The sequence below is a fragment of the Cavia porcellus genome, unplaced genomic scaffold, assembly GCF_034190915.1.
Source record: "Cavia porcellus strain 051 isolate PalLab524CR breed Dunkin Hartley unplaced genomic scaffold, mCavPor4.1 scaffold_9, whole genome shotgun sequence".
In the NCBI taxonomy this organism is placed as follows: Eukaryota; Metazoa; Chordata; class Mammalia; order Rodentia; family Caviidae; genus Cavia; species Cavia porcellus.
The window spans coordinates 67,706,181-67,718,903 of NW_026947492.1; the positions used below are offsets into that span (position 1 = coordinate 67,706,181).

Sequence of the window (12,723 nt, forward strand, 5' to 3'; positions counted from 1 at the left end):
TATCAGCATCCTGTTTCACTGATAGTTATCTTTTCCAAACACACGCATGCACACACACACACACACACACACACACACACACACACACATATGCACTCACATACACACACACACACACACACACACACATATATATATATAAATACATATGTAGATATGTGTACTTACACACACACAAATATATATATAAAAATACATATGTAGATATGTGTACTTACACACACACACACACACACACATATATATATATATTCTAACTATATATAATGTTGTACAATGTTATCTTTATTCTTTAAAACATAAATTTCATGTACACTTACTATTTAGTAATAGTAGATAATAGATTTAAAGTAATCATGTTTCCTCATTACATTGTTTTGAAGCCTTATAATGATCACAGTTGTAATGTGTTTGTCCTGGCTTTTTTTTTAATTAAATTATCTGTGTTGGTATGAACAGCTAATTTGAAGGAAACTAGTAATTATAATAGGCAGTATTGATTTAATATCATCTTTCTCTGAATTCCTACCATGCTCTTGCTCTTCTGTTTCCATTGGCTCTATCATGTTGTTCCTTATTGGATTGTATTACGTGTAAAATTGTAAACAAATTTCCTATGGAAAATGAGATAATACAGTAGTCATTGTTTGTTTTCTGTTATTTGGTTCTGAAAGCCCTGTAATACTTTCATGCTCTTGAATGTTTTTATACTATTTTGTTATGTTTGATACAATTGTGTATGAATTTATTCTCAACTGTTTCAAAGAAAGAGATATCATGGTAGTTACTGTTAATTATGGGTTTGCCTTCAGGTAAAATACTGTGTTGCTTACATTGTTATGTTCTGATCTGCTCTGCTATGTCTGTTTTTTTTTCTTAATAACTGTAAAATAAATTTAAAAATAATGACAACCGAAAAAAAACATAAATTTTAAATTGATGCATATTTATTTACATAGCTATTTTTTTTTTTTTTTTGTCATCCTAGTAGATTGTCAGGACTTGAACAGTAGGGCTAGGGATTTAGCGTAGTGGTATACGTGCCTGCATGGCAAGCACAAGGTCATGAGTTTGATCCCCAGTACTGAAAAAAAAAATAAAGGGGGGGGGATGAGTTTGGACAGAAGACTCAGGGGAATTTTGCTGATGATTAGAAGCTGCTACCATGCAGATGGGGTTCTGGTGGCCACCAAAAGCCGTTATTGGCCCCAGCTAAAAAGAATTGTAAGTAGACCTCTGCTGTTGGACAAGAGATCAAAAACCCTCAGTTGGCCTTGGGCCAAAAGCATTGCCCTTGTCCTGGAAACAATTCATGACAATATTCAGTGGTGTGGCCAAAATCAGCATTTTGCCCAACAGTAACCTTACTGCAGAGTTGATAGAGTTACTTGGTCCAGATGCCAGCTCTTATTAGGGAATTAATATAGAACTGGAAATGTGTTTTTTATTATTTCTTTCTTTTTTGAAATTTGCATTCATTTTTTAAAAATTTCATTTGTTTTATGTAGGGTGTTTTTTTAGGCTTTGACTTTTATTGTTTGGCTTGTTTTCAGGGTCTTTTCTCTCTCTCTTTCCTCAGTGAATTTTCTTCATTCTCTGATATTTTCATGTGAATGGACATCCTCTCAGTCCTTCTGGTTTACTTTAATATCCTTTTACTTTCTCTTTCAATCTTTTGTCTCCTGGCCTCTTATGAAATTTCCCAAAGTTTGGGTAAACATCCTGTGTCCTTCAGCCTTGCTTTTATATGTTTCTCTTCAATTATTGCTCTGTTTTATCCGCTGTCCCTGTTAAATCCCCCTTCCCCCTCTTTACCAAGGGGAAACTCACTATGCACAAGTTCCTGGTTTATGTTGGATGTTGTGGTACAGATATAGATCTTGTTCCTATAATTAGAGAAATCAGATTAGCCATTATCACATGTCAGGTTTTAGCCTGTGCTTTGGGGTATTGTTCTGTTAACTACTACCTTCACGAGGATACAATTCCTTGTAATTAACTTTTCATCCTTGTGTGACAACATTGTGATAATCCAGGGTCATAATTATCTACCTCATCTAGCACCAAAGAACTATGTGCTGAACCAAACAGAACCAACTCCTCATCCCTAATATAGTGGAAAAATAAGATCTTGGCACAGACACAAATAACAGCAGTGAGTTAAGGCCGAGAAGAGATCTCAGAGGAATCAGTCATTCCTAGGGATGGCTCGATACTAAAGCCAAAGATTTCATAAGAAAATACAATGAACAAAGTAGAAAAAAATACAATGAAAAATATAAAATGACAAAAATAGAAGCAAAATGCATCCCTATACTTCCAGGCCATGCAGGACAAATCCAGGGGACAATGAGACAGGAAACCAGAACCTACCCATCAAAGTTTTCTGGGACACTGCAGCAGAAATTTTAAAAAAGCATAAATATAAGGCTATTGAGGAAATCAGATAGGAAATAATTTTCTAGGTGAAATACAGGAATACCAATCATAATTAAGTACATGATTAGCAAAATAAGTGTAAACTAAGAGAAAAATAGATATTCATAGGAAAATAATGCAAAATATGTGTGCCCAACATATAAAAGATGTGGAATCCACGGAATAGATTCATGGATTTATCTATGAAATATTAGAAAGTTAAAATTCCAATAATAGTTTGCTAAATAAAATGAAAGAAAGTGAAGTTAGAATATGAGACCTAGAAGACAGGATTAACTAGCAGTCACACAAAAAAAAGAGCTCTTAAAAATATTGAATGACCATGAAAAACAACTGAAATGATTCAAAGAGCAACATAAGAAAAATTGGAGTCAATGAAAAAACAAGAGTTAGCATCAATGAAATAAAAAAATTTCTTCACGGAAACAATAGCAGAAAACTTTCCTGAAAGGAATAAAGAATTTGACACCCAGATAAGTGAGATATATAGCACTTGTATTAGTTATGACCCCAATAAATCTACAACAAATCATTTAATAATCAAGATTACAGTAACTAAACATCAAATAGAATATTAAAACATCTTGTTGAGAAGAAACAAATCACCTACAGCCTACTTCTTAAGACACACATTAAGTCAGGGAGAGCATGGAGTAAAGTATTTCGAAACCTAAATGAAAACAACATCCAAGCCAGACTGGCATCCTGAAAATTTATCTTTCAGGACGAATGAGAAATAAAATATTTCAGTAAGGAAGAGCTGAACAAATTCATGACGACGAAACCAGCTACACAAAATGCTCTGAAAGATATTATAGAAGGATGTAAGAAACATAATTCCAAGAGTAGCATTAGAAGCAAACCACCAAGAATTGTAAGTATTTTTTTTTTAAAAGAGACATGCAAGGAATCACTAAGAGGATAATATGAGAAGGACGAGTGAATACATGTCAGTTATAACCATCAAATCAAATGATGTCAGTCACCAGTTGAAGAAACAAACTGGTAGATTTGGTCAAGAAACAAGATGAAACATTATGCTGCACATTTAAAACAAGATGCACATTTAACTCAAAAGGAATTCATAGACTGAAATTCAAAGCATGGAAAACAATACTAGACGTGACAGGAATCCATAAAATGCTGGGGTAGGTACTCTATTTTCAGATAATATGAAATTGAGCCAAGACATATCAAAAAACATAAAGAAAGTCACTTAATATTAGTTAAGAAAATTCTGAAAAGTTATAACAATGATAAACATATACATTCACCAAATAGATTTATGCCCATTGTATAACTCAAATATTAATGGACATGGAAAACAAGCAGTAACACTGTTGTAATGGGGGAAACTATTCCCCCATTGTCACAAATAGATGGATCAACACCACAAAAACCTCAACAAAGAAATTTCACAACTGAACCAAATCTGTGAACACATTGATTTAGTAGATGTCTGCAGAGTTCCACTCACAACATCAGAACACAAATTCTCAGTAGCAGATGGGATGTTTTCCAAAAGAGACCATATAAATTCCATATAATGTGCTTAAGTAATTATAAGGCTATTTAAATTATTCCATGTATTTTATTTGATGATAGTGCAAAGAAATTAAAAAGCAATCCAAAGAAACCACAAACCCCGTAAATCCAAATAAACTGAATAATACCATTTTGTATAAACAATGTGACATAGATAGAATTATGGGAAAAATTAAATAGTATCTACAATTAAATTATAATGCTGATACAACTTACCAGAACTGATGACATACAATGAAAGCAGTCAGAAGAAGAAAATTTTTGGTAGTGATTTCTCATATAAAATATGAGTTCAAGTAAACAGCCTAATGTAGAGTCTAAAACTTCTAGAAATATAAATCAAGCTGGAAAATTGAATGAGGTATTAAATTAGGAATACCAGAGCAGAAATCAATGCTATTGAGACTAAAGAAACAAAACAAAAATCAAAATCAATGAAATGAAGTATTGCTTTTTTGAAAGATTAAATAAAATTGATAAGTTGATAAACACTTAGACAACCTTGTTTTAAAAAAAAACTAAAGAAATGCACAAATACGTGCAGTATGAAATACGTAGGAATAAATCTAACAAAAGAAGCAAAAGATGCCAGTATTGAACACCATAGGTCTCTGAAAAAGGAAATAGAAGTAAATATAAGAAAATGGAAAGGTATTTCTTGTTCTTAGGTAGGAAGATCCAGCACAGTATAAAGGACATCCTTCCAAAAGTGTTATACAGGCCTTAGACAATCCAACACGATCTAAAAATGAGCATGTGAAATGAATAGACACTTTTCAGATGAAGAAGCACAAATGGCAAATAACATCACAGGTCACTGCAGAGACACAAATTAAAACAACACTGAGAAGTGCCGGTGGTGTAGCTCAGCATCCCAGTGTGAGAGGTCCTGATTTTGATTTCTGGTACAAAAATAAAGAAAAAAGAATACACATAAAAACCACAGAGATTCCATTTCACCAGGAAAAGTAGCTACTATCAAGAAATCTACCAAAAAAAAGAAAAGAAAAGAAAAGAAAAGAAAAGAAAAGAAAAACCTAGTTGGAGCTGTAGGGGAAAAAGTACAATTCTCTACTAGTGTTGGGAGTGTAGACTAGTGTAACTACCCTTCTTCAATGTGGAGAGTCCTCACAGTGAAAGATGAGAGGTTCCTTTTGGATACTGAATTTAATTGAATAATGAAAGCATAAACTGTTCTTTTTGATGAACTGAGATTAGCAGTACAGTCACCATCTCTTATATATATGCATATGTATGAATATATAGTTGCTATGTATCTTCTATGAGTATATATGTGTTATCTTTTCTCATTTGCTGTCTAGAGTTGCTGTCTACATTTCTACATTTCAGAAGCTTTTTTTCCCCTTTCCCTTTCACATTATCTAATGTATTTCTTGGATCTTATTTATTCTTCCACTTATTTACACAAGGGAGATAATACAATTTTTACACATGCTAGTCTGATTTATTTCATTTAGGAGTATAGTCTCAAGTTACACTAGAGAAACAACATGATTTTTACACATGCTAGTCTGATTTATTTGACTTAAGAGTACGGTCTCAAGTTGCATAAATTTGTCTATAAAAGCCTCAAGCCTATCCTTCGTTTTAGTTGAGTAATACTCCATAATATAAAGATATCACATATATAAAATATCCATGCCATGATTGATGGGCATTTGGGTTGTTTCCAAGATTTAGCTATTTCAAATTCTGTTGCTACAAACATGGGTGCAAAATATTGCTGTGGTATTATGCTTTCACTTCTGGGAAAATACCCAAGAGAACAGTGAGATTGAATAGGACTTCCAATCCTAGTTGTTTGAGGAACCCACACACAAATTTCCACAATGGATGTACTGGTCTACACTTCCAACAACAGGGGAGAAAGGGTTTCCCTTTCCCCACAGTGCATCAGCATTTGTTATTGGTTCATTTCTAGATAAGAGCCATTCTTTAATGTGAGATAGAATCTCAGTGTTGTTTTATTTTGCATTTATTGAATTACCAGTGATGCTGAACATTTTTCATGTATTCATTTGCCATTTGTTTTCTTCACTGAGAAGTGTGTATTCATTTCTGATGCTCATAATTGGATTGGAACTTTGAATTTTGGGGATATCTTTTTTTTTCATAACTTTATATGTTACAGACAAAAATCCTTGTTCTGAGGATAGTTGTTGAAAAAATTTTCCCAGGCTGTGGGTTTTCTTTTCACTTGCTTGGTGATTTATTTTGGTGCACAACATTTTTTAATTAGATGAGATGAAGTTGTTGATTTTTTGAAGTACTTCTCAGAAGTGTACATTTTGTGCATTTTGTTAAGGATCTCTTTGCCTACCCCATGTCTCTAAGGTTTTGACTTACTTGCCTTAAGCCACTTGAAAAAGACAAAAATCAAACAAATCTGTCTCTTATTCTCTTTGCCCTTATTCCATAACTGATGGAATTCACCATGGGTTTAACAAGAAGGTAGATATTGGCCACAAATATATGGACACAGGGAGTCCAATACTTGGTGTCCAAATCTGTGTGTGAGAAAAGAAAAAGAGGCCGGAGTGTAGAACACTAACATGACACAGAAATGGGAGACACAGGTGCCCAAGGTCTTGAGCCTAGCATCCTTGGACGGGAGGTGGAAGACAGTGTGGAGAATGAGGACATAGGAACAAAGGATCAGTATGAAGTCCACCCCGCCAGGGATGAAGGCAACAATGAGGCTGTAGGCTCTGCGGAATTTTGTATCAGCACAGGCAAGCTTGATCAGGGCCATGAACTCGCAGTAGGTGTGGGAAATTATGTTGGTTCTGCAGTAGGAAAGCCAGCACAGCAGGAAAGGATGAGGACTGAGAAGCTCTGTGCCTTGGAGTACTATAGCAAGTCCCATTCCTCCAACTACAGGGTGTGTGAGAATAGCTGTGTGTCTTAATGGATTGCATATGGCTACATAACGGTCAAAAGTCATAGCCAGGAGGAAGCCAGACTCCATGGTGGAGCAAGAGTGAATCAGGAACACTTGGGTGAGGCAGGCTTCCAAGCAAATATTTCCATCCTGAAACCAGAAGAGGCTGAGTAGTTTGGGGACAGCTGTAGTGCACACAAGAAGGTCAGCCACTGTCAGCATGCAGAGGAACAGATACATTGGCTCGTGGAGGTTGGAGTCTGTCTTGATGATAAAGAGAAGGGAAGAGTTCCCCAGTAAGTCTAAAAGATAGACCACACCAAATGGAATGCAGATCTTGATGTGGGCAGCCTCCAACCCCGGAATGCCAGTGAGAATGAAGGTTATTGAATGGACATCTGTTTTATTATAGACTTACATCACAAGTTGTGGTTTTCTCTTCTTGATGCTTCCTCTATAGCAATGAAAGAAAAAATATAATTAACTGTGAGTCATGGGACAAATACAATAAATATAAACACCTACTTAGAAAATGTCTCATCATTTCACCATCAAGCATTTAAACATGGTTATTCTATTTTTAAAATGTCAGCATGTAAAAACACAAAGGATGTCTAAACGAAGCGATACAAAATATTTTGTTCTTTTTTAGGTGCATTGGACTATATGAACCTCCTAACCCTGTAAATGTATTCTTAGTAAGTGTTCTCATTTTATTAACATTCACAGGTTTTATTGATTATGAGTTTTTAATATGCAGTTTCACTAAAGTATAGCTGCTAAATAAGGTTAAGATTTATATACCACATCCAGAGTCACAGGTATGAAAAATGTATTATTGTTCACTGAGAAGACTTTCATACCAATTGGAATTTAAAGAAGCAGGTTTTCCACAGAGAACTGATGTATTTAGAGGTTGGCCTATATATTTTGCATATACTATAAAACAGAATGTGGTTTTCACCAAGGAAAATAACAGTTTTCAATGTTTGTGGATTCATAAGGCTTATTCACATTTTCATAAGACATATTTAATATGGTAACAAGGATGTGCTTAGCATAGTGTTTTAAGAAGCTCAGCGGCATAAGCACCTGCCTTGCAAGCAGGCAGTCGTGAGTTCGATCCCTGGTACCAATAAAAAGGAAAAAAGACAAAAAATAAATAAATAAATAAATAAATAAATAAATAAATAAAGCACTTTACTTTTAAAGATATCTGCGGCCCCAATTTTGCATTTCCCCTGATATCATCAAGCATTATTTCACCTTCTCATTTTATGTTGTCATATAAGCTTCATCACCTCTTTTAATTATTATAATTATTCAAAACACTGGTTTTAGTTTGACTCACTATAAACACATTTACTCTTTCCAATGCAATTCATAGTTTTTCCTCTGTTCCTCAAATTTCCTGTTGTTTTATTTCTGTACTCATTCCACTATTGCGATTTATTCGTTATACTGGCTCTCTTTAGTATTATTTTGATTGTCATATAGGTTGCTTAAAAGTTTCTTATTCACCTTTTCTTCACGTTTAGTACATTGTATAAACTGCTTCTAAAACACTTTATTTACTGTGAAAAATATGTGTACATTATACAACTTTACGAGCAAGAATAATAAGGCTTAAGTCAGTGCCCAATGAGAAAGGACTGAACTATGTATTGCACACTGGCCCTTGAAAAAGTTGTGACTATTTAAAACATTGTAGCCTCTTAAACTAATTTTATATTCACACCTAAATTTCTGCTTAGTTTCATTGTTTCAATACAGAGTCCCAAGGGATGGATATTCTCTCTTGAGCATGAAAATAGCTGAATATATTCATCAAAGTAGCTTTTGAAGGCCTGGGGAATGTCATTTATGAATCAGGACACTTACCAGACAGTATGAGAATTTAGGTAAACTAGATTACTGGAAAGTTGTGTGATAACAGTTAATATTTCTAAAGTTGACACTCACTAAATTGGCTGATTTCCTATGAACATTTTATATACTAACACATATAAATTTTACCCTTACTTTTGATTCAGGAATGTTTGGTAATCTGCATAATGTTAAACAAATGCCAGTGTTAGACTTAGTTTTTAGCACAGATGCTGATTGATGATCCCTCACAATTAATTAAAGTGATGAAGTCCCCTAATTGTGTGATGGTCTGTGTGGGTGACCATAATAGTATGTTTAATATAGAGTGGAAAAAAATGCTTTTTCCAATGTTTGATTATTATCAGTGAATGAATGTCCCATTTCAAATCTCAAAAAAATTTACTTTAAATGTAAGCTTTTCTCTTCATAATTAGCCATTCCAAAAGCCCCAGAGAAGGAAAATTAATATAACAATGCTCAGTCAGGCTCACCCTTCTGTGTAATCAAGGTTATGTTAGCACTCTGAGCTCCTGTCTTTTATAAACCTTCCCTTGCTTTTCGTAAAATAAATCTTTGCATCATTTAAATAAGTCATGGTTCTTTTTAACACTCTCGTATTCTTCACACTTTACCCACCTGTTTTTCTGTTTACGTTTTATCTCAGCAACTATGAATATATTACTCTAATACAAACTATTAGAACAGGTCACATGTAGAAAAATTAAGATTAAAGTGGATGAAGATATAGAATCACTAAAAAGAATTTTCTGTTACTTATAATGTGGAAATTTAAAATTAAGATGCATAGGATACTAAGAGTACATAACCAGGTTCAGAGAGCTCCAAGTGCGGGATAGATGGGAAGGAGTACAGACAGCATATGGTTTAGCTTTATTTCTATGACTTCACTTTGTACTAACATTAGTGATCTATTCAATGATAATGGATTCCCTGTAGTATTCAAGGTAAGTAAATGATACAGAGTTGCAGCTCTATGAAAAGAAAAACCTAGGAAATTACAAGCAAATCCTGCTCTCTAATGCAATACATACTAAGTAACTTTTATAATCATTTGAAATATGTTTTACACACTTCTTGCTCTAGCAAGTTGGTTGCTTTCTCAATCTATGAAAGCTGTCTTCATTCTTCACGGTATTTTCAAAAACCCATCAATCTTTGAAAAACTTTTACTGTTACTGAATCTCTTATCTGTCAAATTTTATGGCATTTTCCTGCTAGTGAAATTAAACTGTCACTGGCACTTTTTTGGTGCCTATGTATTATCGAAAACTTACCTATCATCAGTGCTTTGAACTTTGTATTTCTTTATCTTTCTTCTTTATTCTATTGCTCATTCATCCCACATAGAAATGATTCCTTTTCATGTATTTCCTATGTTTCAAGTAGAAGTAATATGATTATTTTCTGGTAAATTATTTCCATGTAAACTGCAGTAAGTTTCATGATAATAATGTTAAATTTTTAGCTTTATTTAAGTTTTGTCTTCAACAAAAATGAGTTCTATTCTACTCATTACTTTTCTGTGTGTGTAATAGACAAAGCGAGGCAAGAAGAAAAATTTTACATACCATTTTGGGCAATAAAATAAACAGTTTATAATGCCTTTTCAATGACTTTTACATCTGCAATCCCTCATTTAAAATTAAATAATTTAAGCCAATCAGAATTGAGCTTCTCTTCTGTTGTTTACATTGTGGGCATTATCCCACTTTGTCCTTTCATGAGTCCTGAGGCAGCTGATGTTTATGAGACAGAGAAAAATCAAACTTAAAATACTCAGTTAGTTTGCCCAGTCCTACCCTAGTGTGAATCTGGGGCGTAGGAATTGAAGCCAATTAATATGAATTTGTAACAGTTACATGAAACATACCATCCATTCTTATACAAAACATTACCATATCATACATTTGTACCTTAAAATTATGGATTAACATACCATCCTTTCTTATAAAAAATTTATAACAAAACATACCATCCTGTAAGACCAGGGAATAAAAGGTTAAGAACAAGATGCTGTTTCTCAGCTAGAAGCAGCACTGGGCCTCATGACTTAGTCCAGGAGACAATAAGGCGCCATACAGAACAGAAAACGGCGGTTATGTGTGTGTCAAGGTCAGGGTAAAGGGTTAAAATCATACGCAAATCTCTCTGCACACAGGCAGGTTGCTTTAAACAAGTATAAATTGATGGGCCATTCTAGTTCTCTTTGGCTTTTTAGCAGAGAATAGAGACGCCTAACAGTGATTAACAATCCTTGTTAGCTTGTTTTAACACAACTAAGTAGTTTAGAGAGGGCAACAATGATTAACAAATCAATTAGGTGAGATTCTTGCAATTCTTTACAGAGGAGAGTATTGCTCAACATATCAATTAGGTCACTTAACATATCAATTAGGGAATAAGGATAGAATAAACATCTGTGGCTGTGATGTCCCTGGGATGTGCTGTGCCAGGGAACTCAGAGATAGGGCCTGTCATTACACTAATCAGGGTCGTAAAGTATGTCAGACTCCGAAAACCAGGTGTCTTAAAGATAAGTTGTACAGAACAAAGACAGTTAATTAACTCTGACCTGCTGGTCACCCCTTATGAACTGACCAATAGCAGATAGATAAGATGCCAACCACTCCGCACTAACTGTAATGATTGGTTTTTGTAATAAACGCTTGCTTCGCGGTTTTTTCCCCTTAAAAATACCAGCCCTTCCCCTACTCGGGGTTCTCGGTTCCTGCGTGTACTGAGGACCCCGTGCGCACGGACAATAAAATCCCCTTTGCTTTTGCATGAGAGTCGTGTTCAGTCGTGTCCTTGGGGTCTCCTTAGCGACTCGCGGTCTTACAATCCATTCTTATGTAAAAATTTTATAATATGGACTACTTTGAGCACAATGAAACATTACTTAAACATCATTCATTTTAAAGTTTTCTTAGTCTATAAACTAGCACGTCTACCTCATTGCAAACTTTCCTTCATCCATCTGCCTCAGATATACTGAGTTATGAAGACAAAACGATGTGCCAACTTACTCCTAAGGAAAACTGCTGCCCAGTCTTAGCCTATAGCAGTAGAGATGCCACTGTTTGCAAGATGCAGGCAATGTATTCAGGAGCCATAAACCCAAATGTGATCAGTTGTCTCAAGGAATCTTCCACAGATCTGTTTTTCACAGCCAGGCTGAAATGCGCTGAGCCGTGAAACCTGTCATGTGACTGTGGAGCAGGCAGACTTTGACACAGAGACAATCAGTTTGTACTTGTTTACCTGACCAGGATTGTGTGGATCAAAATGAGCACCTCCTTGTCCTGAGCAATTTTTTCTTCTCATGGCTTATAGCTTTTCCAAGTGAGCTCAATTAAACAGTTTCAGGTATCCCAGATTCCCATGGGCAGGAATTGTGATAGAATCCCCATGGTGTAAGGAAAAAAAAAAAATGAGGGAGTTCAGATTTAGGTTTAGAACACAACTTGTACAATTTTAAAATCAACCACTTAATGAAAGAATCTGGAGGATGGGGTAACTATAGTGCATGTTCCCCAGCTGTGTCTGGAATCTGCCTTTCAGCACAACTACTATGTCTCACATTTGCTGGAATTTACGATTGTGCTTCACATAATCCCTTTTATGTTTAATATTAAAATATCGTTAAAGCATTAACATAATTTATATTATCTTATTATTGGGCTTAGTAATGGGTCTTATATTTATGGGATTTGAAATCTTTGCATTTTATCAGACTTTAAATAATATATCTTCTATTTTATGCTATTATATATCCTTTATTCCTGTCATAATTTACAGAAAAAATTCATAAAAAAATTTAGTTACAACCAGTTATAACTTCCGATGAGTATTTTCTTGTAGCTAACCTTTAAAAGAGAGTATTATTCAATGTTAATAATTCAATGTTTTTAGCTAGATATGCTTGTTAATTTCAAATGTATCACACT

At 34.5% G+C, this 12,723-nt stretch overlaps 1 pseudogene; it reads right to left on the bottom strand.

Moving 5' to 3' along the window:
* Positions 1 to 5,868: 5,868 nt before the first annotated feature.
* On the bottom strand, positions 5,869 to 7,306 carry LOC100721493 (olfactory receptor 52D1-like; annotated as a pseudogene).
* Positions 7,307 to 12,723: the final 5,417 nt, after the last annotated feature.